Source organism: Pleurodeles waltl, chromosome 2_1 (genome assembly GCF_031143425.1).
Source record: "Pleurodeles waltl isolate 20211129_DDA chromosome 2_1, aPleWal1.hap1.20221129, whole genome shotgun sequence".
NCBI classification, from domain to species: Eukaryota; Metazoa; Chordata; class Amphibia; order Caudata; family Salamandridae; genus Pleurodeles; species Pleurodeles waltl.
The window spans coordinates 794,359,101-794,384,022 of NC_090438.1; positions in this window are offsets into that span (position 1 = coordinate 794,359,101).

The following is a 24,922-nucleotide window of genomic DNA, read 5'->3' on the forward strand; positions in this document are numbered from 1 at the left end:
GCAGCTCAACAACTAACTTGCAAAGTAAGTAAAACCTTTATTTAAACTACAACTTACTTTTTTTAAATTGCATAATAAGATTTTTTTAACAAAATACTCTACTACTTATAGCTCTTAAATTACTACAACATCGTGAAAGCGTCAAGCTACTGAAAAACAACACCAGTCACAAACTAGAAAAAAGACATATATACAAAGTAAACGTAAATTATTATAAAACAGAAACTCACCCTAAAACAGGAAAGATAAAACATAACTACGCCAACCTCTACAAACTACCAACAAATAAACATTTAAAATAAAACTGATGCTGTTTTTATACCAACTGAAAAGAAAGCACCTGCTCCAAATTAAAACATTCCCAATGGAAAGGCTGCAAAGAAACGTTTAAACATCTAAGATGAACATGCATACAGATATAAATAAGAAAACTAGTTGTATAATTTTATATGTACCAAATATACACATTTTAAAATTGTAATTTGGTTTACAGTTACAATTCTTTCTGACATAATGACAGAAAGAGCAATGTACATCACTTCACAGTAGGAAAGCAACTATTAGGTCACATAAGCTACACCTACTATCAAGAAAGTACATCAATAGAATCTGTGCTTTGGAAATGCACTAAATATTACTCCAGTGCATGCTATGAGAGGGCCACTACAAAATATGATATTGTAATTAATGCAAAGTAACACAACCACCCCCCCAAATCTGAGAGAAATAGAAGTAAGAAAGGTATTATAGGATTTAAGAGAGGCAAGAACTGGCCCCCAGGAATCCACAATAAAAATCCTAAAAACAAACTTTAAAGTCCTCGAACACTTCAGGGGCCAACTACCACCTTTTCCCTCCTTAAGACACTTAGGGGGAGTTCCCCCTCCAAAATACCGCTCCGCGGTCGAAAGACCGCTGAGGGTATTTTGGGTTTTGCACTGGGCTGGCGGGCGACCGCCAAAAGGCCGCCCGCCAGCCCAGTGCAAAACACCCTTCCCACGAGGACGCCGGCTCAGAATTGAGCCGGCGGAGTGGGAAGGTGCAACGGGTGCAGTTGCACCCGTCGCGAATTTCAGTGTCTGCAAAGCAGACACTGAAATTCTTTTTGGGGCCCTGCAGTGCACTGCAGGGGCCCCCAGGGGCCCCGCGACACCCCATACCGCCATCCTGTTCCTGGCGGGAGAACCGCCAGGAACAGGATGGCGGTATGGGGTGTCAGAATCCTCCATGGCGGCGCAGCTTGCTGCGCCGCCATGGAGGATTCATTTGGGCAGCGGAAAACCGGCGGGAGACCGCCGGTTTTCCACTTCTGACCGCAGCCGAACCGCCGCGGTCAGAATGCCCAGCGGGGCACCGCCAGCCTGTTGGCGGTGCCCCCGTCATTTTAGCCCTGGCGGTCTTGGACCGCCAGGGTTAGAATGACCCCCTTAGGCCTTCATCATGACATTGGCGGTAAGTGATAAAGTGGCAGAAATACTGCCAACAGCCCAGCAGTAATTACCACCAAATTATGACCATGGTGGTGAGAACTCCCATAGACAGCAAATGTACCACACCATCCGCCAGGGCGATAAAACCACGCTCCGTGGCAGTAGTCATCAACACCCAGGCAGAAGACAAAGTACCACCCACCATATTATGACACAGGAAACCACCAGGATTTCCAGGGCGGTGCCAACTCCATCAAAAGCCTGGCGGAAACAGAACACAGAAAACAAAAGACTCATCAACAAGTACACAGAGGACTATGCCGCTGCCATGGAACTGGAACTTCAAGTCTTTCCGATGCTCTTCTACGCCATACTCCACATGGAACACCAACGCTGACAAAGACGGTGAGTTCAGCCGCCTAGCACAAAAGTGAGAAAGGGAGGAAACAGTGACACACACACGTGACACACACACGTACAACATACACCACACACACACACACTACACATGACCAGCCGCGGACATAAACCAATGGCACACGACACACAGCACAATAAAACAAGGACCAGATTTCGGAAGTTCTGAAAATGTATTAGCAAGGAAAAAGCCACCACATGAACCAGATATGTACAATTGTCCGCAAAGTGCCAATGCCAATGCCAAGTCCAAAGTACAAAGAGCCCACATGGCCATAGGGCACAGTCCAAGGCCTAACTTGTCTCCTGCCACAAACTGCACAGAAATCTACAGGGGCATCATTTTGAAAGTGGGCAGGATACTCAGGGGGATGGGAAGTGGGGGGCACCTCTGCCGAATTTAGGAACTCTCCCACTGGTTCTGGAGGGGGCTCCATGTCCATTTCTCTGTGCTGCGGAGTGCAAGGCCACAGTCTCTCAGGTGGGTGACTTTCCCATGGGTTCTGGAGGGGGCTCAATGCCCATTTCTCTGTGCTGGGGAGTGCAAGGCCACAGTCTCTCAGGTGGGTGACTTTTCCACTGGTTCTTGAGGGGGCTCCGTGCCCATTTCCCTGTGCTGGGGAGTGCAAGGCCACAGTCTCTCAGGTGGGTGACTTGCCTACTGGTTCTGGAGAGGGCTCCATGCCCATTTCTCTGTGCTGGGGAGTTCAAGGCCACAGTCTCTCAGGTGGGTGACTTTCCCACTGGTTCTGGAGGGGGCTCCCTGTACAGCAGTCCCAGGAGGGTGGCCTACATACCCTCTGCCGGAGGTGAGGGCAGCACTGTCTCATCTGGAGGTGAGAGCTGCACTATGTCAACAGGTGAAGGTACCTCCTGGGCAGCCTCTGCAGGAGGTGAGAGCTGCACAGTCTCAGCAGGTGAAGGTGCTGCCTCTGCAGGAGGAGTGGACTGTACTGCCTCCGCTGGAGATGAGGGCTCTGTGACCACTGGTCGTGGTGTCATCCTGCCAGCCTCTGCTGGAATTGAGGGCTGCACTGTGTCAGCAGATGAAGGTGCCTCCTGGGTAGCCTCTGCTGGAGGTGAGGGCTGCACTGACTCAGCAGGTGAAGGTGCAGCCTCTGCAGGAGGAGTGGGCTGCACTGCCTCAGCTGGAGGTGAGGGCTCTGTGACCACTGGTTGTGGTTTCATCCTACCAGCCTCTGCTGGAGTTGAGGGCTTCATGGTAGAAGGTGCGGGCTCCTTCCCCTTCATGGCAGGCAATGAGGACTTCTTCCCCTTCATGGCAGGAGTCGAGGGCTTCTTCCCCTTCATGGCAGGAGTTGCGGCCTTCTTCCCATTCATGGCAGGAGGTGCGGCCTCCTTCCCCTCCATGGCAGGAGTCGAGGGCTTCTTCCCATTCCTAGCAGTGGCTGTGGGATCCTTAACGTTCCTGGCTGGTGGAGTGGGAACCATCACTGTCGTGCCTCCACGACTAGGAGGTACCTCCACTGTCCGCTTGGACTGTTTGGCTGAGGTGCTGTGCTGGGCTGTTGGGACCCTGCTCTTATGGGCAGGACGGGGTAGGGGGAGGGAAGAGGTCAAGTTGGGCAAAGAAAAGCTTTTTAGGGACAGTGGGGCGGGAAGAGGGAGGAGGGATGGGAGTGGAGGTTGAGGGAGTGGTTGTTGTAAGAGTACGTCTGCTGGACTTAGGTGCAGGTGCATGGGGAATGTGCTGATGTGAGGTGGATGAATGTTGGGTGTCTAAGGGCTTGCGTTTGTGACCTTTAGGAGGGGGGACAGACACGGTTGGAAAGGACACAGGGGACACATGCATGGATGTGCTGGGGGTGTCTGCTAGTGAGGTATGTGTGCTGCATGGTGTGGTGATGCTGGTGGTGGATGTTGAAGCAGTGCATGCAGGTGTGAGGAATCTCAGTCTCAGTCTCTGTTGTCACCTCCTGTCTCTGCCGTGGTGCTCTCTTCGCTCTCCGTCCCACTGATTCCCTCGGCGTCAGCAGACTCTGCATCCTGGGTCCTGTGGGATGCAGCTCCCTCTGTGGCCGGTCCTCCTGCTCCTCCGCCAGATGATGCTAATGCACACATGGACAGGATGACAGAAGATAAAGGGGGGAGGGAGAGAAAGAGAACACTGGGTCAATTACTGCACCAACACCACAGTTGGCATACAGTTGGCATACAAATCATAGTCACACACAGGGATCAGGATGGAGCACTATCCATTACACTGCCATTGATTTGGGTAGATATCACTGCCAGATGAGGGCCAAACACCGCCAACTGCACACCTTCTGCGACCTACTAAGCCCTGTCAGACATGGAATCCAACCTTGCTAGGTTATCTTGTTTTCCCTTTCAAACATTACCCTGGAGCGGGATCACGCTGCAATGTCTGGCCTGGCATTAAGGGGCATGCACTAACAGACATCCACCACCCAGATCCACTGCCACCTACAAAATATTGTTGTAATGGCCACTGTACTTACCCCCTTGTGGCTGCTGTGATGTCCTCAAGCGCCCTTCCAGCTCTGGGTAGGCTACCACCAATATGCGGGCCATCAGGGGGGTCAGGTTCCGACGGGCACCTCTTCCTTGTTGGGAGGCCATCCCCAGCTGGGCATCCGCAGTCTTCCATGTCCAGCATCTCAGGTCCTCCCACCGTTTTCAAAAGTGGGTGCTACACCTGCCATAGACCCCAGGGTCTGCACGTCCTTGGCAATGGCGAACCATAATCCCGTCTTTTGATGGGCGCTGACCTGCAGAGGCCATACAGATGGGAGGACACTATTACACATACAATCCAGCCTGTCACACATATGGCCCACCAATCCTGTTTCCTTCACCGTTGGCACACACATCAGCCAGCGGACACCATGTTCGCCACCACATGACATCACCCCGATAACATGATGCTTGCACACACATCTCCATGCATCCTTCACACATGCATTGTGCCCAAGGTGTACTCACCTGTTGATCTGGAGGCCCATACAGCAGTCCGTACTGGGGTAGGACCCCATCCACCAATCGCTCCAACTCCTACGAAGTGAAGGCAGGGGCCCTTTCACCGCTCACACAGGCCATGGTAAGTTCCAGAAAAAGGTCACAGCAGCATACACAGTGTAGGTGTTCTCCTTTTGAAGGTCAGAAAGCAAGCGAGGACTCAGATAGAAAATGGTGGTCATGTCCGCAACGGTGTACACCGTCACCGTCGGCGCAGATCCCCATTGGCCACCGTACTCCATCAAGCCCCATATTAACCAATGAGGAATTGCATGGCGGTGCAAGACCGCCTTCTGCCACGATGTCCAGTGTCGGTGGAGTTACCTCACTTCCACCTGTCCCTACATACAGGACAGTCGGTTGCCATGTCATGGTGATGGACAACCAGCAGATTAACCTTTACTTCGTCACTGCCTAGATTTGCACATCCCTTCTCATTCCCACTGTCCCATCACATGAATACAACATGTACACTGAGGTTGTGGTTCCATTCTTCAAATTGTGACATCCTACTCACTCTTGTGTCCCTTAGATACCCACTGCTGTGGATGAATGGAGGAGAAGATGAACCCCCGTGTACAGAACCCTTGTGGACTTGGCTACACTTTATACTGACTTACAGACAGGATAGGGCCACAATCACCGAGCTGTGTGCCCAATTGAAGCCTGACCTGATATCAGCTATCCGTCATCCCACAGGGATCCCACCTCTTCTGCAAGTGCTGTCAGTGCTCCATTTCCTGGCAACGGGTTCTTTCCAAGTGATAGTGGACTTGGCAGCTGGAATGTCACAGCCAATGTTTTCTATCATACTGGCAAGGGTCTTATCTGCACTGGTGAAACACATGTGCAGCTACATTGCTTTCCCACAGGTGGAAGATTTGACCACTGTGAAGGCAAGATTCTATGCAATGAGCATATCCCTAATATTATTGTTGCGATTGACGGTATTGCAATAGTCCCCCCTGCCAGAATGAACAGGTGTTCAGGAATCTTAAGAGTTTCCACTCACTGAATGCACAAATGGTGTGCCTGGCTGACCAGTACATCTCACACGTGATTGCCAAGTGTCCTGGGTCGGTGCATGATGCCTTCGCCCTGAGGAATAGCAGCATCCCAAATGTGATGACCAACTACAGAGGCACAGGGTGTGGCTAATAGGTGAGCCAGATTCCCCACCCAATGTATGCCTTTAGATGTTCCCCCTATAGGATAGTGTAAGGCTAAATATTGTCCCTCAATACTTGCAGGTGGCTCTGGCTACCCAAACCTATTGTGACTGCTGACCCCTGTGATGGGGCTGAGGACCAATATAATGAGGCACATGGGCGAACCAGAAGACTAATCGAGCAAACCTTTGCGCTCCTGAAGGCCAGGTTCAGGTGCCTCCATCTGACGGGTGGATCCCTGTGCTACTAACCCGGAAAGGTCTGCCAGAAAGTAGTCCCATGCTGCATGTTGCAGAACATGGCCCTCAGGCAACATGTGCCTTTTCTTCAGGAGGAGGGGACTGGAGATGACCCTGTGGCAGAAGTGGACTCTGAGGACAGTGAGGATGAGGAGGCAGAGGATGAGTATGAGGACAACCGAACATCAGTTATACAGCAATACTTCCAATGACACACAGGTGAGACAGTGGAACTGACCATTACTCTGACTATTTATTTATCTGTGTGTCTGTAGCATGATGGCATTCACTTCCTTTGCATCTCAACTTACTGTCACCTATGGCTTCTCATTTTCCAGATGTTTGGTGATATGACAATGTCCTGATGTGATCACTACAGACAGTTACAGGTCACTATTTGTATGCTATCACAGTGTTCAGATCTTTCCCACAAATGCACATTTTCAAAACATGAAACAGTGTCACTCAAATTGTGTTCAAGGGTGTTTATTTTAGTGCTATAAAATTGAGGGTAATGTGCAATGGAATCGGGTGATGGTGAAGGAAAGTCCAGGGTATTGTTCCAGTCTTTTTGTAGCACAGGTCCAGTGTCCAATGGGGCCATAAGAAGGGGAGCAAAGGCAGTTCAATGTGGACAAGGTGACAGGGTGGGACACAAAGGGGACAATGAGTAATGTCTCATTTCCTGGCAGTGGTCTTGGTCTTGGTAAGTGTCTCTGGCTTCTGTCTGGTTCGCAGGGAACATTTGCGGGGTGGATCAGCTTCTGCAGGGGGAGGGGTGCTGGTGGCCTGTGGGTCCTGTGGTGGGGCCTCCTGTCCACTTGCTGCAGAAGATGTGGCGGGCTGGTCAATAGGCTGCCTAGTGGTAGGGGCCCGCTGCTGTGCAGTACATTCCCTCATGATATTGACCATGTCTGCCTGTACTCCAAACAGCTGTGGCTCTACCCTTACTATTTTCTCCACCATGACCTGCAATTCCTCATCTGTGAGACGTGGTGCTTTTGTGGGGCCACGGGTATTGTGTGGTGTGTGTAAGAGTGTGGGTGTTGGGTGGTGTGATTGGGTGTGAGTAGCAGAGTGTGTGAGGGATGTATGGGTGTGTGTGTATTTGTCACAGTGGTCTTGATGACTGTCTGGTGGCAATGATTTGTATTTGTAAAGGGTTATGAGTAATGTGGGTGTGTGTTTTACAGTGGTGTGAGTGGGTGGGTGTGGGTTGTGTATGGGTGTTAGGTGTGTGTTGTTTGAATTGGCCAATGTTGTGTAATTTAGCATTTGGGTGTCCATTCTGAGCGCGACGGTGTGTACCACCAATGGTTTACCGCCGTTGAATGTCGGCCGTGGTGAATTGTGGGTCATGATGTGGCGGGCATTGTTCTCTTGTTATAACAGTATGGGTGTTGGGACCAACAGTTTACCAGTGACCTTTGGGATGGCGGATTTGTGTATGTGGCTGCATTCTGTCGGTTGGTGTGTGTGTGTTTCATAATATGCTGAACGGATAATCGCCACCGCAATGGTAAGTTGGCGGCCATCAGCGTGGCGGTAAGCAGTTTTTACCACCAATGTCGAAATGACCACCTATGTGGCTAAACAATTTTTAGGTGCTATCAATGAGACTAATTGGCGTGCAGTTGGCAGGTGAAAACCTACAGCCCTTCTATAAGATAGGAACAATATCTGTCCCAGCTCAAATGGGAGGCATGTGAGCACCAACCATTAGAGTATTAAAAAACAGGATAAAATAAGGGCTCAATACATCCTTAATTGTTCCTTAAACGACTTAAACACATCTCCAGGCACTTTACCCAGCCCTGGTGCCTTGTTAGGGTCCATCAATTCTAGGGCTTAAAGAATCTCTAAACTAGTTACAGAGAGTGTCTGCTGAAGCTCTGGTTCACTGCTGGACTCAACAGAGGCCATGTCAAAGATACTGGCCTAGATCTACTTTATGCTCCTTAGGAGGTTCCCATATCACAGTTTCACTGCTGTGGTGTGGACCTGAGTAGTCTGCCGAGCAGGCTGCCTTCCCACCTGCCACATTGTGACTTTCCCTCAGGGTTGGCTGTTTCATTGCGGTGGAGTAATGACGGTGGTACGTGTCGCCGCAAGCAGGAATGCAATGCTGGCAGAATGCTAACTGATTGACACACCCACAACATGATTACAGTCAGTCTACTGTGTGTTGTCATCTGTGAAGAGTTGTTAAAAGTTGAGCAAACCTGAAATGAAGGTACTAGAGCACTTTACTTGTGTACCTGTGCCAGTACACAAGGGCACAGTCACCCTCTGCACATTTTCTGGGCACATACACTGCCTTTCCACTGTTTCACGCATGGCGATATACAGGCCAGGAAAAGGTCGGCGGAAAGGCAGTTCATAATCGGCCAGCAGTCAAAATTGTAGCACCACCTCCATGGCCTACCTCTAGCTTCCCGTCAGCCATCGCCGGAGTACAAAGGTCATCAGTGGTGGCAGGGCAGTCTTGAGGTGGTCTTCCCACTCACTTTGGAATCCAGCAGTCGAACCACCAAGGAAGCATATAGGAAGACCGACAAAAAGCGACAGTGGTCCCCTTACAGCCAACATTGTAATCGGCCCCTATAGCTTCAAAATATATCTGGGAAAAATGGTCAACCCAAGCATTCTCTGCAATGTTGCACTGGAGATCCTAGGTCGCCATAAGCGTCTACTCCCCAAAAGGTACGATAAACTTTACCTTTCATGGCATCCATCATTGTGGCCCATTTGGTACACACCCAATCTCTCGTTGCTTTCAGGACGGTTGCTTTATAGAGCAATCTTGCTGCCCAATAGCATCTTTGGACCCTGCTCTAATGGCCCTTGACAGAAGTTGCCTGGTCTTCCTAAATGGTTAAGTGTACCATGTGGCCACCTTGTTTCTTTTCATGGTACCTTTCAATTCTTCTGTAGGTAAATTCCTGATGGAATCAAACATGGAATTGTGAATTGTGTACAAGTTTGTCAATATATCTGGATTTTCACTTGGCACACTTCCACCTACTATAGCATCCAATCCAGCAACCTCTAGCATTTTTGCCAGTGTTTCTGACAACTAAGTCAGCATGCTCCACTAAAGCCTACACCAATTACTACTGGGAACCAGCCTTTGATCTAGCACCTTGTTTTGGTTTTTTTGAAGTGAATTGTCAAGGGCTGACAATGTTAAGCTCAGCGCATTATGATCACTCTCCTGCATTGGAATTACAGCCGTATCAAGCAGGACAGGTCACAACTTAATATCCAGAAGGATGTAATCAATTATACTTGTGCATTGTGGTGGGCAATGATACGTACGTCTCCCCTGCCTGTATGAGTTAGTTATCCCATTACATGCCCAAATACCATATTGAGGGTGAACACTTTCAGCTGAAATACAGCAGCAGACCACCTTTTCAAAGGAGAGAGATTAATGCCAGGAATGACCCAGGTGCTATCCTTTTCACTATTAAAATCCTTTTCAGGGGCAGACAGTGGATCAAAAATACAGTGATCTGAAGTGTATTTTAATATTAATTTGCCAGTTGCTATTGAGAAGAAGAAATGATGTAGGGAGTGATCTTGTAACGTAGCTATGTATAACAGTTTGATCCTAAAATTAGCCGATTCAGGTATTCTTTTCAATATGCAACAACGAATAAGAACTTGGGGCCAGATGTAGCAAGGCTTTTGCGCCTCGCAAACAGCCAAAATCGCTGTTTGCGAAGCGCAAAAGCCACATTGCGATGCCCATTCCCATTTTGCTAGTCGGTAACCTGTTTACCAACTCGCAAAATGGGACTGCGAGTCGCAAATAGGAAGGGGTGTCCGATGTAGGATTGCTTTGTGACCGCGGACGCAAAGCAATTCGCAATTACCACCAGTGTCAGACTGGTGGTAACCCATTTGCAAAAGGGAAGGGTCCCCATGTGAATGGCCTATGGACCACTGCCTGCTCTGAAAAAATGAAACTGAAACGTTTCATTTTTCATTTTGTAATGCATCTCGTTTTCCTTTAAGGAAAACGGGCTGCATTACAAAAAAATAAAAATGCTTTATTTAAAAAGCAGTCACAGACATGGTGGTCTGCTGTCTCCAGCAGGCCACCATCCCTGTGAGTGCTGCGACTTGCAAGGGGGCCCACCTCATTATTATTAATGAGGTGGTCCTTTGCGACCCCCTTGCGACTCGCAGATGGTTTCAGGGACACCATCCTGCATCCGGCATTGCGACTCGCAATTTGCGAGTCGCAATGCCGGAAGTTCGTACATCTGGCCCTTGCTTCTGTCAGTGCATTCTTAATCCTTAATCATAAATTCTAAGCAACTATCTTGTGATACCTGTAGCTCTGTTACACCCTCTTCGGAAATGTGCTGAGATATAACTGTTTTTTTTGCACACAGATAAGTGATACTAACAAGAAACGTTAATTAAATCCCAATCTTTGAAAGAGTCTTTGTGCACCATGGTTTTCTGCAAAAACTGTACTCAGCAAATACAGAAACATTTTACTAGCACATAATATTATTAAGCAATACATGTTTCTTGTGAGAATAAACAGAGAGCATTTGGGATTATGCAAAGTATTGAGATAATGTTAAGAGGATTGTGGGTCGACACATGCCCTTCCAAAACCTTGCGTGCACTGTCTTCTCTAAGAAGTTGTATTGCGTAAGCTATTTTCTAACATGTTTTTTGTGTTCATTGAGATTTCCGTAAACCACAAATATAGTATTGAGTAACAAAATATTTTGTTTTCTTTTTTACTCTATTTTAAAAAAAAGAGTTAAAAGTAAAGTGGAACATCTAGTACGAGATTGTGATATTGCACTCTTGTGTTGCTGACATGGAAGGTACATTTAGGAGGACATTTGTTAAAATGTGACCCAGCACAGCAATGATATTTGCTGCATCATGTTGCATCACAAGGAGAGTGGAGAGCAACGGCATATCTACTAAAATGTGGTTCTGTTTTAATCTTTCCCAGCAATGATGTCACACATCAACGTACACAAATTTAGCACCGTAGTGCAAGGATGTATGTTTTCTGTGTGCTGTAGAATGCACCACTCACGCAAGATTTGCAAGGTATGATGAAATTAAAACATTTCTCCTCTATTATGTTTCCGTTAAGAAGTTGTAATTATTTTGGCACGTCACAGTCTATAATTGTTAATAGGTATGAACTGTGTTAACACACCCAGGGGGAGTTGCAAGGAAACACTCACGTATTGCACATGGAATGCCCCTTGACGTAAAATAGTGCAAAGTAGCTTATAGCGCTAGTATGCGTTGGTTTGACAACCTTTTAACTTTGCTACTATTTGTTAACGTAGTATTACAGGGAGTGCAGAATTATTAGGCAAATGAGTATTTTGACCACATCATCCTCTTTATGCATGTTGTCTTACTCCAAGCTGTATAGGCTCGAAAGCCTACTACCAATTAAGCATATTAGGTGATGTGCATCTCTGTAATGAGAAGGGGTGTGGTCTAATGACATCAACACCCTATATCAGGTGTGCATAATTATTAGGCAACTTCCTTTCCTTTGGCAAAATGGGTCAAAAGAAGGACTTGACAGGCTCAGAAAAGTCGAAAATAGTGAGATATCTTGCAGAGGGATGCAGCACTCTTAAAATTGCAAAGCTTCTGAAGCGTGATCATCGAACAATCAAGCGTTTCATTCAAAATAGTCAACAGGGTCGCAAGAAGCGTGTGGAAAAACCAAGGCGCAAAATAACTGCCCATGAACTGAGAAAAGTCAAGCGTGCAGCTGCCACGATGCCACTTGCCACCAGTTTGGCCATATTTCAGAGCTGCAACATCACTGGAGTGCCCAAAAGCACAAGGTGTGCAATACTCAGAGACATGGCCAAGGTAAGAAAGGCTGAAAGACGACCACCACTGAACAAGACACACAAGCTGAAACGTCAAGACTGGGCCAAGAAATATCTCAAGACTGATTTTTCTAAGGTTTTATGGACTGATGAAATGAGAGTGAGTCTTGATGGGCCAGATGGATGGGCCCGTGGCTGGATTGGTTAAGGGCAGAGAGCTCCAGTCTGACTCAGACGCCAGCAAGGTGGAGGTGGAGTACTGGTTTGGGCTGGTATCATGAAAGATGAGCTTGTGGGGCCTTTTCGGGTTGAGGATGGAGTCAAGCTCAACTCCCAGTCCTACTGCCAGTTCCTGGAAGACACCTTCTTCAAGCAGTGGTACAGGAAGAAATCTGCATCCTTCAAGAAAAACATGATTTTCATGCAGGACAATGCTCCATCACACGCGTCCAAGTACTCCACAGCGTGGCTGGCAAGAAAGGGTATAAAAGAAGGAAATCTAATGACATGGCCTCCTTGTTCACCTGATCTGAACCCCATTGAGAACCTGTGGTCCATCATCAAATGTGAGATTTACAAGGAGGGAAAACAGTACACCTCTCTGAACAGTGTCTGGGAGGCTGTGGTTGCTGCTGCACGCACTGTTGATGGTGAACAGATCAAAACACTGACAGAATCCATGGATGGCAGGCTTTTGAGTGTCCTTGCAAAGAAAGGTGGCTATATTGGTCACTGATTTGTTTTTGTTTTGTTTTTGAATGTCAGAAATGTATATTTGTGAATGTTGAGATGTTATATTGGTTTCACTGGTAATAATAAATAATTGGAATGGGTATATATTTTTTTTTGTTAAGTTGCCTAATAATTATGCACAGTAATAGTCACCTGCACACACAGATATCCCCCTAACATAGCTAAAACTAAAAACAAACTAAAAACTACTTCCAAAAATATTCAGCTTTGATATTAATGAGTTTTTTGGGTTCATTGAGAACATGGTTGTTGTTCAATAATAAAAATAATCCTCAAAAATACAACTTGGGTTTCTGGTGTGCAGATGCCGGTGTTAGGCATTCTACCCCATGGGCTGATGACTAGCTGTGTAACTGGTAGTGCATGGCCTAGTGCATAGGGCATCTCCCTGTGTGTAGTGTACGCCAACGGTGATGTTGTTGCTGGCATTGACCAAGTGTATCCTTTGTCTCACCCCCCACTTTTTGTTTTGTCACCCTGTCCTTGTGTGCCTTAGCATCATCTGGCGGAGGAGCAGAGGCACTGGTGATGGAGGGAGCTGTATCCCACATGGGCCTGGAGTCCGAATCCACCGAGGGTGAAGGCACCAGTGGGACGGAGGGCGAGGGGAACACCACGACGGGGACAGGAGGGGAGACCACAGACAGTGACTCCTCCTCCGATGCCACCCAGGCCCAATTGCCTCAAACTCAGCCTATCCCAAGCACACCTTCAGACCAGCATTCACCCAAATCAACACACAAAAGTGGCTCAGGCATACATAAGCACCACACTTCATCTCACAGGCACTCACACAAGCACCATGCACACACACACACCAACATCCACTGCCTCCACTGTGTCCCCCTCCTCCTCATCGTCCACCTCCCTCCCAGCATCGTCTCCACCCACACCTGCATGCACTACATCCTCAACCACTACCTCCATCAGCAGCACGCCCATCACAACACACCCTTCACTGGAAGTCACCATCCCCACAACCATGCACACGTCCCCTGTGTTCCTCTCCAAGTGTGTCTGTGACCCCTCCTCCCAAAGTACACAAACGCAAGCACCCACCCACCCAACAGGCATGCACCCCACAACAGCATCCAGCCCATGCACCTTCACCCAAACTCAGCAGACAGACATCTCCTACAACCGCTCCCTCTTCCTCGACTCCCAATCCCTCTCCATCTGCCCATCCCAGTGTCTCTAAAAAACTTTTCCTGGCTATCGTTGACCTCTTTCCTACCCCTCCCCGTCATTCCCCTCGGGCCAGAGTGTCCATATCCCAGGCCAGCACCTCAGCCACCAAGTCGGCGTCCACTGTGGTACCTGCAACTCCCAGAGGATCAAAGGGGGCACCCGTCATGGCAAGCAGTGTTGCACTGACCCTGCAAAGGACCAACACATTCCACCACCTGCCAAGGTGAAGAAGGGGTCAGCATGCAGCACAGCCAAGGAGCACGACCCACCCAGCATGGCCTCCTCCAAAACTCAAGCTGCCACTACCAAGGTCCCAGCAGCATTTGCCAAGGTGAGGAAGGGGCACCATCAGAACCGACAGCCCCGCCACCTGTACCGCAGAAAGCACCGCCACAAGCACCAACACAAGCACCACTGCAATCGCTGCCACGTGCACTGTCACCTGCCCTGCTGCTGCCACAACAACTGTCAGCAGCAGCATCCCCAGTGGGCAGCCATCCGTGGCTGCAGGAGATGGGCTGGTGCCTCCCTCCGCCACTACCGGCACCTGAACCACATACAGCACCGCCAGCATCCCCGACACAGGCCCCGATGCAGGCACCGCCACCTGCACCGCCACCTGCCCCACTGCTGCCACAACAACTGTCAGCAGCAGCATCCCCAGTGGGCAGCCACCCGAGGCTGCAGTAGACGGGCTGGTGCCTCCCTCCACCACTACCAGCACCTGCACCACGCACAGCACCTTCAGCATCCCCGCCGCAGGCACCCACCACCGCAAGCACCGCCACCTGCACAGCCACATGCCCTGCTGCTACCACAACAACTGTCAGCAGCAGAATCCCCAGTGGGCAGCCGTCCGAGGCAGCAGAAGATGGCTTGGAGACTCCCACCACCACTGGAAGCCCCCCACCAGCACCGGCACTACCACCAGTATGCAGACTTAGTTGCTGCAGGATGGATTTTGGCCCTGCCACCATGGAGTATCATGCTACCTGTTACCTGCAAATCTCGTGCCTCAGACACCCAGGTGAGGGAATGTGAACTGCCACACCCCAAGTGCAGCATCACTGGGCACAAAGCCCCCTCCAGAACCAGTGGAGAAATGAATCCACTCCCCCTATCCTTGGCAGGATAAAGCACACTGGGCACAAAGCCCCATCCAGAACCAGTGGAGAAATGCATCCACTTACCCACTCCTTGGCAGGATGAAGCACACTGGGCACAAAGCCCACTCCAGAACCAGTGGAGAAATCATCCAGTAGAGAGACTATGGCTTTGCCCTCCCCAGGACCAAGCAGTGGGCACACAACCCACTAGAGAGACTGTGGCTTTGCACCCTCCAGGAGCAAGCAGTGGGAAACTCATCCACTTGAGAGGCTTGAGAGACTTGAGAGACTGTGGCTTTGCACTCCCAGGACCAAGCTGTGGACAACCCACCCACTTGAGAGACTGTGGCTTTGCACTCCCCAGGACATCGCTGTGGGCATGGAGCGCCCTCGAGGAGCAGTGGCGTAGTACCATCTTCTGGCTGAGGTGCTCCTCCCTTCCCCATCCCTCTGAGGTGCCTGTGTGTTTTCGACCTGATGCCCCTGCAGTGTTCTCTCCATATTGAGGCAGGAGTCAAGTGTGGGCTTGGCCCATGATTTTTGGCCCAGTGGGCCATGGACATTTGCAAAGGACAGTGTTCGGCCTTCTGTACATATTGTAAATATTTGGATATACTGTTTTTCTATTTGTTAAGTATATCTGCCTATTTCTAAAATATCACTGATTTAACTCAATTCCTTTTGTCCTTGCGTTCTTCCAGGTGGTAACGGGGTGTAAATGTAATGTTGAGGCATGTGTTTGCGTGTATGGTGTTGTGGGTGTTGCGTGTTGCATGTGTGTGTCACTTTCTTTTTCCTCCCCCCTCCCTTGTGTGCTAGGTGCAGTACTCACCCTGGTTGTCTCCGCTGCCTCCTGTGATATTCCTTGTGTATGAGGAGGTAGACCAGCATGGGGAGGACCTGCAGCTCGGGCTCCATGGCATCCTGGTTCTTTGTTGATTGTCGGAAGGTGAGTGGTTTCCCTTCCAAAGACTGTTTCCGCCGTGCTTTTGATGGTATTGATACCGACCCAGAAAAGTTGGCGGATTGGCGGGTTGTAATAGTGTGGGTGGTACATTGTCTTCCGCCTGTCTGTTGGTAGTGACCGCCGCGGTGTTTGTTGCTACCGCCGTGGCGGTCGGTGTGTTAACGTGGCTGTCTGTGTTGGCAGTTTCTGCCGTGGTCGTGATCCCATTTTTTTTACCGTCGGCTTGTTGGCGATATTACTGCCGCTTTAACACCGACTGCCAGGGTTGTAATGAGGGCCACAGTCTCTTTGCAGCCTTTTATATGTGTTGACCATAGAAGCTGCTTTTTCATTGATATATCACTTGGCTCATGGTGCTGTCTTTATTGCTGACTTCCTGTGTCTTAATCACAAAAGGTAGTAGCATTTAAATCAGGCTCAACCCCCATTTCCTGACCTCCATCATGATTGGCTTTGACAGATGTATCCTCTCTCCTTCATAGTATGCAATCATTGATAGGCCTACACCACTCCAAACAGGCTGTGCAACATGTATTAGGTGGAGTTTTAACTTGTTGGCATCTCTTGTATGAGGGCTTTTACAGGGACTCCATTAGCACATTGAAAGATCCTGATCTGCATCTGGCCTCTGAGGGAATAAAAGCAGGGCAAATCTATGACAGGTGACCAGCATGTGATTTACTATTTCTTTTTTGAGCAGGTCCTGTATAATTAGGTTTTTTTCAGTGTGATAAGCACAGGACTCTCATTTATCCTCCGTCAGCCATTGCTTTACAATTTTACTGAAATTGTCAGTATAAACAAATTTAATGCTGAGAGCTCTGGGTTGACGTTGCTAGTAGACTTTTATGTTAAATTTGTCAAAGACGTTGGCAGCTGTAGGCAATAACTCCATGGTAAACATCACAGCTTTTTCATCCTACTGAATGCCTCGTATAACCTCTTCAGCTGTGAAACCTGCGGTTAGCCTTTGGTTCACTAACCTTGAAGGAGATCCATTCTTCAGTGATGCATATGTAACCTGTAGCTTGACAAGTGATCCCCATGTCCACCTTAAGAGGGATGGACTGCACAGTGCTCTTCTTCATAGCTTCCCCAATAAATTGCAGCCCTTGATAGTGTACCACTGGCACAGCATCAGTGGAAAAATAGGGCTGACTGGAAACCTTCAATTTTGTTCAGAGGGTCTCTAAGAACTACAGAACCCCATTTCATTAATTGTGGAAAAAGGGAGGAGGTCAGGCTCTAATTTGTTGGCCAGCTTCATAATGTACTGATGAACTTCATCATGGATTTTGTGGCACAGCAACTCCTTGAAGAACAAAGCCTTGCTAGTTGGTTGTTGTGACTGTTTTCTCCACTAGTTACCTAGGAGGAGCAGAGAGGCTGCTTGGGTGCCTTGCAGTGACTGTGTCAATAAATCTTTTGATCAATATTTATTTCTGATTTTTAACAAAACCCATTAAAGAACAAAACAGTATAATAACACAAATACATCAAAACTAAGCTCTTGTAAAAGATCACAAGAATTTTATAATTCATAAAATAGTTGAAAACAAACTGGTTAACAAGTATTTTCCCAATAATTAATTGAATTGTGTAAACAAATAGCACATTTAAAAAAAACTACCAAATGAAAAACAAACTAAGGGAGTAGAGAACATACATAAAAAGCCAAGTTCTGAGCTGTACTTATAAAATCCACTTAATTATAAAATTGGGATTAAAAATTGTGCCTGGAAAAGGCGTAATAAATACAGAAAAAATAAAATGTGTCAGAGACTAGGGGAAACCTCGTGTTAGAAATGGGGTCTTTGGTTGGCAGTCAGGTTAACCCCTGTCCAAGCAAGGACCCTCACACTAGTCAGGGTAAAGGAGAATTACCCTCAGCTAACCCGGCTCACCCGCTTGGTAGCTTGGCACGTGCAGGCAGACTTAACTTTAAAGTTCTAGGTGTAAAGTATTTGTACCAACACATACAGTAACTTAATGAAAACACTACAAAATGACACAACACAGGTTTAGAAAAATAGAAAATATTTATCTAAACGCAACAAGACCAAAATGACAAAAATCCAACATACACAAGTCAAGTTATTAATCTTAAAAGCAAAAGAGTCTTAAATCCTTTTGTAAATAGGTAAAACACTGTCAGCATTGAAAAGTACCTGGGCAGCGACAAAATAACACACAGGGGCGAGTGTGCGTTGAAAAATGTAAGCAGTGCATTGATTTCTAGCCCACAAGCGAGATCGTGTGTTGTTTCTCCTTCTCCAGTCAGGTCGGCGATGCATCGATCGGGGCAGCACTCGGGTCTGGGCAGTCGTTGTGTCGTTTTTCCACACCCAGCAAGTTTTGCATAGAAAATCCTGCCATACGATGAAAGCAAAACTGCGCTGTGTGGGTTGCGACGTTACCAGCCAACAATAGCGATGCAGTGCGTTGTTTCTCCAGCCGCGTGCACCGATATTCCAGCAGCGCTGCAGGCAGTGATTCGATTTCAGCCTCGGAGCCGGCGGCGACGCTCTCAGGGGTTGCGTTGGAAATTTCCCCACACAGCAGTCTGTGCATGGATTTGTAATCCTGGTCTGCCAGCTTCACAAGTCAAGGCCCCAGGAATTGGATAGGGCACCACTTGACAGGGCAGGAGTCTCAGCAGAGAGTCCAAGTGCTGGCAGGGGAAGTCGTTGATGGCCCTGAGACTTCACAACAGGAGGCATGCTCAGGACAAGCCCTTGGAGATTTCTGCGCAAGCAGGAATGCACAACAAAGTCCAGTCTTTGTCCCCTTTCACTAGGCAGAAGCAGCAACTGCAGGATAGCTCCACAAAGCATAGTCACAGGCAGGACAGCACTTCTTCTCAGTTCTTCAGCTCTTCTCCAGGCAGAGGTAAAGGGGATACTAACATCAGGAAAAGGTTGGAGGGGAGCCTTACATTTCCCCTCACTCTTGCCACTTGCCTGACAAATTTGGCAAGACCTACAGTGCGCATCAGAGTGTTGCGCATTTGGGTCCAATAGAAGTGGGTGACAAACCTGTCACAGCTAAAGGCATGTCATGAGCCAACCCCAGTAGGAAGGCCCTGAAGCACTGGGGTACCACCAGCATATGAGCTGACCCAGGCTCAGGAACCTTAGGCTCACTATACAGGATGCCGTCCTCCCAGTAGACCAGGTGAGATCCTGGCCCTTGCCAGCCGCCTGGTCTACAGCCTGCTGCCGCAAACCCTCCAGAGTAAGGCATGTCTTCTGTGCTGCACATAATACTTCCCTGGTGGGCCCCCCTTCCTGCTGCCACTGCAACAGCTCAGGGACCTCCCCCAGTTCAGCCACCTGTTCCCCTATAGGCTCCAGGGTGTCACCCTCAGGCTCCACCTCCTCCTGGACTGGGGGAACTTCTGGGGTCGGTTTCTCTCACCCTCTCTCTTTTTGGTGGTCCCCTGGGCCACTATTATAGGCTCCAGGGGCTCTTGACCACCCTGACAGGCTACCACCGACCTGGTAGATACCCATACCCACCCAGGCAGAACCAACATCTCCAAGTGTGACTTGTGTTCCACCTCCTTCCAAGTGGAATCCTCCAGGTCATTGACAAGCAAACAATCTACAAGTATGGTTGGACTCACAAGTACCTTCAAGGAACCTGAGACCCCCCCTACCAAGGGAACCTGTGCCACTCTGAGTTGTTCACTGCAACTACTTGGTGAAGTACCCGGGGATCAATCTGCTCTTCAGACACCAGGCGACACCTCTCTGTAGTCACACTGGCTCCTGTGTCTCTGAGATCCTCCACCCTCTGTCCATTGATGGTCACCCATTGCCTGTATTACTTAGTGCTCTCAGGCACTAGGGTTCTCTGGACCATGTCAGTGTCCCCTAGTGAGACAAGGGTCATCTCAGCTTGCTCCCACCCACCTGGAACCAACTTCTCCCCAAGCTCTACATTAGCCAAACCCTGAGGTTGTGCACCAGTGGATGCCGGTGTACTCTTGGGGCATATCTGGTCCCCCCTCACATGACCCACTTGGTCACATTCAGAACACTTACGTGGGGGACCCCTGCCACTGGCTTCCCTTTGGAGAACCATGGCTTCTTCTCACTGGGTGGCTGGAAATCTTTACCCTGGTAATTATATTAAGGCCCTTTGGAGAACTCCCCCTGTTTACACTTACCCCCCTTTCTTCTTACAGGGACCCTGTCCACCCTTGGTGTGGTCTCCCCCATACCTCTTTTGGACCCTGGTGCTCTCCCAGCATTTCGCTTCCTATGCAAGCTTCCTGGGAACAGTCAGCTTGCTAACAATTAGTTGCTGGTACAGCTCTGGAAAACATAAACTGTACATGTGCTCCCAAGCAATCAAATTGTAAAGCCAGTCACACGTTGTTACCTTGCTGCCCTTCATCCAACCATCCAGTGACCTGCAGAATGAATCAACACACTCCAACCATTTTTGGGATTCCTTCTTCTTATAGAACCTGAACTTGTCATTATACTGCTCAGGGGTGAGACCATATCTTGTGAGTAGGGCATCCTTCATGATAGAGTAAGTGAGCCCCTGAGAATCCCCAAAGGATGTCAGAGTATCTCTCCCTTCTACCTCAAAGTGCTTCCACAGACCCGCCCCCCAATGAGCTTCAGGGACCAGATTCATGTGGAGAGCAGACTCATGCCCCTTGAACCACAATTATATGTCATCCTCCCTCTTGTAATCCTTCACTAGATCTTTTGGAATGTGTACCCTTCTCTCAGGCTGCACTGTACTGTTGCTGCCACCATCTTTACTGGCCTGGCTCCTCTGATCTAACTCCCTCACGCTAAGCTCATGAGCCAGCAGTATCTTCTTTTGCTTAATGGCCATCCTTCTGTCTTCCCTCTCCCTCTCCATCTTGAGCTTGAGCTTCTCCAGCTCCAATTGGTACTCTATCTCTGCCTGTCTGGCCTGTAACTCTTCAGGAGTAAAACCCTTGGATGACACACTGCTATCAGCCCTGGAGACTCTCTCCCTGGACATAACAGGCCCACCCACTATACCATTGTGAATGGTTTGCACCTCCTCCTCCTGATTCTCCTCCTCTGTGTGCCCCTCAGCTTCTTTGGCTGTCACCCAGGCTCTCAGTGCCTTTTTCAGCTCCTCCTTCTTGGTGGATCCATTAACCCCTTCGCTGCCAGGCCTTTTCCCCCTCCTGTACCGAGCCTTTTTTTGGCTATTTGGGGCAGTTTGCGCTTAGGCCCTCATAACTTTTTGTTCACATAAGCTACCCACGCCAAATTTGCGTCCTTTTTTCCAACATCCTAGGGATTCTAGAAGTACCCAGACTTTGTGGGTTCCCCAGAAGGAGGCCAAGAAATTAGCCAAAATACAGTGAATTTTTTTTTTTTTTTTTTAAATGGGAAAAAGGGGCTGCAGAAGAAGGCTTGTGGTTTTTTCCCTGGAAATGGCATCAACAAAGGGTTTGCAGTGCTAAAATCACCAGCTTCCCAGCTTTCAGGAACCGGCAGACAACCCAATTTTTCAACAGAATTTTGACATTTTACTGGGACATACACCATTTTTACGATTTTTTGTGCTTTCAGCCTCCTTTCAGTCAGTGACAGAAATGTGTGTGAAACCAATGCTGGATCCCAGAAACCGAAACATTTCTGAAAAGTAGACACAATTCTGAATTCAACAATGGGGTAATTTGTGTAGATCCTACAAGGGTTTTCTACAGAAAATAACAACTGAAAAAAAAAAATTGAAATTGAGGTGAAAAAAACTGCAATTTTTCTCTACGTTTTACTCTGTAACTTTTTCATGCAATGTCAGATTTTTTAAAGCAATATACCGTTACGTCTGCTGGACTCTTCTGGTTGCGGGGATATATAGAGCTTGTAGGTTCATCAAGAACTCTAGGTAGCCAGAGCCAATAAATGACCTGCACCCCGCAGTGGGTTTTCATTCTATACCTGGTATACAGCAATTCATTTGCTGAAATATAAAGAGTAAAAAATAGCAATCAAGAAAACCTATGTATTTCCAAAATGGGCGCAAGATAAGGTGTTGAGGAGCAGTGGTTATTTGCACATCTCTGAATTCCGGGGTGCCCATACTAGCATGTGAATTACAGGGCATTTCTCAAATAGACATATTTTTTACACACTCTGTTATATTTGGAAGGAAAAAATTTAGAGAAAGACAAGGGGCAATAACACTTGTTTTGCTATTCTATATTCCCCCAAGTCTCCCGATAAAAATGGTACCTCACTTGTGTGGGTAGGCCTAGCGCCCGCGACAGGAAATGCCACAAAACACAATGTGGACACATCCCATTTTTTGACAGAAAACAGAGGTGTTTTTTGCAAAGTGCCTACCTGTAGATTTTGGCCTCTAGCTCAGCCGCCACCTGGGGAAACCTACCAAACCTGTGCATTTTTGAAAACTAGAGACCTAGGTGAATCCAAGATGGGGTGACTTGTGGGGCTCTGACCAGGTTCGGTTACCCAGAATCCTTTGCAAACCTCAAGATTTGGCTAAAAAAACATATTTTACTCACATTTCAGTGACAGAAAGTTCTGGAATCTGAGAGGAGCCACAAATTTCCTTCCTCCCAGCGTTCCCCCAAGTCTCCCGATAAAAATGATACCTCACTTGTGTGGGTAGGCCTAGCGCCCGCGACAGGAAAGGCCCCAAAACACAACGTGGACACATCCCATTTTTTGACTGAAAACAGAGGTGTTTTTTTCAAAGTATCTACCTGTAAATTTTGGCCTCTAGCTCAGCCGGCACCTGGAGGAAACCTACCAAACCTGTGCATTTTTTAAAACTAGAGACCTAGGTGAATCCAAGATGGGGTGACTTGTGGGGCTCTGACCAGGTTCTGTTACCCAGAATCCTTTGCAAACCTCAAAATTCAGCCAAAAAAACACTTTTTCCTCTCATTTTGGTGACAGAAAGTTCTGGAATCTGAGAGGAGCCACAAATGTCCTTCCACCCAGCGTTCCCCCAAGTCTCCCGATAAAAATGGCACCTCACTTGTGTGGCTAGGCCTAGCGCCCACAAAAGGAAATGGCCCAAAACACAATGTGGACACATCACATTTTTTCACAGAAAACAGAGGTGTTTTTTGCAAAGTGCCTACCTGTGGATTTTGGCCTCTAGCTCAGCCGGCCCCAGGGGGGGCAGAAATGGCCTAAAATAAATTCCCCCCCACCCCGCCCGCGGAGCGACCCTTGCCTACGGGGTCGCTCCCCTTGCGTGACAGCGCAAAAAAAAAGATCCCTGGTGCCTAGTGGTTTCTGCCCCCCTTGGGGGAAGATTGACCTAAAATCGGCCGATCTGCCCCCAAAGCGGGCAGAAATGGCCTAAATATAATTTGCCCCTCCAGCGGGAGCGACCCTTGCCTAAGGGGTTGCTCCCCATCTGTAAAACAACAACAACAAAAATCCCTGGTGCCTAGTGGTTTCTGCCCCCCTTGGGGGCAGATCGGCCTAATTAAAATAGGCTGATCTGCCCCACTGGGGGGCAGAAATGGCCTAAAATAAATTTACCCCTCAGGGGAATGACCCTTGCCTAAGGGGTCGCTCCCCTTACGTGAAATTCACAAACAAAAAAAAAGCTCCCTGGTGTCTAGTGGTTTCTGCCCCCCTTGGGGGCAGATTGGCCTCATAAAAATAGGCCAATCTGCCCCCAAGGGGGGGCAGAAATGGCCCAAATATAATTTGCCCCCTATGGGAGCGACCCTTTGCTAATAATAGGCCGATCTGCCCCCGGAGGGGCAGAAAAGGCCTTAAAAAAAATGCCCCCCCTGGGAGCGACCCTTGCCCAAGGGGTCGCTCCCTCATGCCAGTTTAATTTTTAAAATTAAATCCCTGGTGTCTAGTGGGCGATTGCTTTGCAATCCGGCTTTTGAAACGCAGAGAGAGACTTCAAAGGGAAGGAAATAGCTTTCCTCCCCTTTGAAGCCTCTCTCGGCCTCCCCCACGTGATCGGAAGAGAAATGCAAAGCATTTCTCTTCCGATCGAGGAGGCCCTGTGACAATCAGCGCGCGATCGCGTGCTGACGTCACACGGGGGGTGGGGTGTATCAGGGGTGGAAGGGGAAGGTCTTCCCCTTCCATCCCTGCCTTGGGGGGTTGGGGGAGAACCCCACAGAGGGAGCGCTAGCGCTCCCTATGGGCTCTGTGCCCAAGACGTAATGGTTACGTCCTGGGCACAGAAGCACTGTGCCTCACGACGTAACCATTACGTCCTGGGCACAGAAGGGGTTAATGGGACAGGCAAATTCTTTACAGAACTGCTTCAACTGAGCCACTGTATAGCTTTCTAGTTTCCCTAAGTCAAAAGCATGTCCAGCTGATGCAACTTCAGATTGGGACATGATGAAAAGTCAACAAAGTGCAAAGTTCCAACGGCAGAAAAACAAGTTCCCAATGCAGTTCAAGAAAAGTGAATCAAGGGATCAGCAAAAATATGGAAGGAGAACAAAAAGAGTCCCACAGAGAAAAGGCAAAAATCACAAGACAAGTAGTGTGTCGTCATGTAGTGGTCTGCACTTCAAACAGTAGTGTAGACTTAATCACTGTATGTCAAGTACAAATACAAGTCCAATCCCATTGCTGCTGCCAATTTTAGAAATGGAGTCTTGGGATGGCAGTCAGGTTACCACCTGTCCAAATATGGTCCCTAACTCTAGTCAGGGTAAAGAAGAATCACCCTCAGCTAACCCCCGCTCACCTCTTTGGTAACTTGGCATGAGCAGGCAGGCTTAACTTCAGAGTTCTAGGTGTAAAGTATTAGTACCAACACACACAGTAACTTGATGAAAACACTACAAA